Source organism: Galeopterus variegatus, unplaced genomic scaffold (assembly GCF_000696425.1).
Source record: "Galeopterus variegatus unplaced genomic scaffold, G_variegatus-3.0.2 Scaffold19725, whole genome shotgun sequence".
Lineage (NCBI taxonomy): Eukaryota > Metazoa > Chordata > Mammalia > Dermoptera > Cynocephalidae > Galeopterus > Galeopterus variegatus.
The window spans coordinates 13,013-15,823 of NW_007745836.1; positions in this window are offsets into that span (position 1 = coordinate 13,013).

Here is a 2,811-nt window from a genome sequence, read left to right on the forward strand (position 1 = left end):
AAGGGACTCTACCATGGAAACTCCTTTTAGGAAGGAGAAACAAGGCACAGCCCCAAGCCTGAGTTGTTCTCAGCTTTTATTGTAAAGACAAGGAAGTACAAGAGAAAAAACAGCTGCATTAATCAATCATGGAAAGAATGTAAAGAACTTCGCTACGTAAAACATCTTGAGAAACACAGGAAAGGGAGTTAAATAGGATAAGAGATGATCTCAGAGTTCTTTGCTAAGCTAGCAGAACATCTTTGCTGTTTTCAGCATGTAGGTTCTGCATAAATGCACTTAGGACTTTTGCCCATTGTGCACTCCCTGTTCTTTGTCAAGCCTGCATGCTCTTACACCCTAGGACTTTGAAGAGCACATTTTAAAAATCAATCTCTATGACATATTGCATGAGTGAATTCCTTTATAATAGCCATAGCTTCATGTAAGCTTTGTAAATCTTAAATGTTAGTAAAAGTTACCCTCTGTTTTCTGCATATTGTTGCAGGTGACATGGAATTGTGGCATTGGCAATGTTTCCAACATAGCCTTTTATGATTCTTTGTTCCTTTTTATGAGATTCCTTCTCTTCCAAGTTCTCTTCAATTGCCTTGTGGACACTGGTTGTCTATTCCCCTCTCATTACTCAAAAGAAAGAATTCAGTGTTGGTTCTTTATACTTGTCTTTGGTATTTCTGGCCTCCCTTTCTGTATCCTTTTCTCCTGATAGAGACTGATTCCTGGGACATAGAGGGAATTCAGGAATGGGTGTTCACTGGTTTTTAAGGAACACAAACCCTTGAGTGCCCAATTACAGGTCTGCTTGGAAGTTTTCTCCCATATCTCTCTTTCCTGCCAACACATATAAGGGTTCTCTTGAATTGTACTATTTCTTCCCTGTTGTTTCTGTAAATATGACCACTATATATATATTAATTTTGTAGCATTTCTCATTTTAATTTATATTTATTGAGATTATATTTTTAATTAGAACACAGATAAAATGCCTGGTCATCTCTTTGCTATGTACATATTCTTTCTCTGTTATTTAAATTTATGACCAAGAATTAATGTTAGAATGCACATTTGTTAGAAGTATAGTGAATCTAGAATTGGAATTGAAGTTAATGTAAAAGAAGGACAGTTGAGTAGAGCCAATGATTATAATCTGCAAATTCAACTTATGAAAAGGCCAGCCTTCTTCCTTATAAGGCTAGTTAGAGAAAATGATGGAAAAGATAGGAGAAATTGAAGGAAGAGAGTGACAGAGATCAGTGGTGATAATGCCATGTTAATCACTAGCCGTATTGAGCAGGGTTTTGATTATAGACAACAGAATGTACGCTTGTTTAAGTAGTAAGAGGTTTCTCCCAGGGTCTTGAGTAGTTTATAGAATTTCTGAAAGAGACAGTGAAACAAGTTTTCCTTAGGAGATACAAACACACAGAGTACTATTCTAGAGAAAACACTTTGTTGTCTGTGCTCCAATCAGCTGCTCAGTGCCCACGAAGCTAGGGACCAGACATGAGACCATTCTGTCATGACCGCTATAGAAGAACCAAATGCCTCCACCACCTTCATAACCAGAAGAGCTGCATAGCTTCCACTTCACAGTGCTTACTTTCACAATACCAGTATATATTTACTTGGTGGAAGGGCAGAATCATGTAAAATCCTAACTGCAAGGGAGTCTGAGAAATGCTGTCCCTGCACTGCCATGGCACTGCAGGGGACAGTCTCAGCCAGCCTGGGCAGGCAGTGCTGCTCCTCCCGCATTCTCTCAGGGCTGACCCCAGATGTTCTTTACTTCTTAAGCCCCCTTTTCTACTCCTGCTCTTCACTCTCAACAGATTCCAGCTTCACTGAGAAAATAGAACCTGATAGGAACTAACTTTAATATGCTCCCCTCAGCCTTCAAGCTTATTAACATTTGCATCCAACCCTCCGTCCCTCTTCAAGGTTGAGGAGGAAGGTGTTTCTCCTCTTGTCTGAGGGAATTACTCCACTTAAAACCAACATCCTTTCTTAGAAACCTTGTTTTATCAGTTAAATTCCCTCTCATTTCTTTTTTTAAAGATTTTCTTTTTAATGCAATACTTGAAACATAAAAACAGTATGTCAAAGTCACTATAGTTTGATCAATTGAATCATAAGGGGAAAGTTTTAAGTAGCAAAGAGATGTGACTTTGAAAGTTAAATATTAATGTAACTTTTTGAAATGATTTATTTATACCACACTACCAACTCATCCACTGTCCATCTCGGTGGCTCTGAGTATATATTTTAATCTGTCTGTGACTCAGTTCCTTTTCGATAAAATGATGTGGTTGGCCTAAATTATCTTGAAAGTTTATCAATCTCAGTTCTTAAATATTATTATTCCATATGGTTTCATTCCGAACCCTTGGGCGGGAGCGCCACCGCGCTTCCCAAGCGGCGCACTTATCCAGTGCACCACCGGGCCGGCCCCCTTTACTTCTTAAGCCCCCTTTTCTACTCCTGCTCTTCACTCTCAGCAGATTCCAGCTTCACTGAGAAAATAGAACCTGATAGGAACTTACTTTAATATGCTCCCTTCAGCCTTCAAGCTTGTTAACATTTGCATCCAACCCTCCGTCCCTCTTCAAGGTTGAGGAGGAAGGTGTTTCTCCTCTTGTCTGAGGGAATTACTCCACTTAAAACCAACATCCTTTCTTAGAAACCTTGTTTTATCAGTTAAATTCCCTCTCATTTCTTTTTTTAAAGATTTTCTTTTTAATGCAGTACTTGAAACTATAGTTTGATCAATTGAATCATAAGGGGAAAGTTTTAAGTAGCAAAGAGATGTGACTT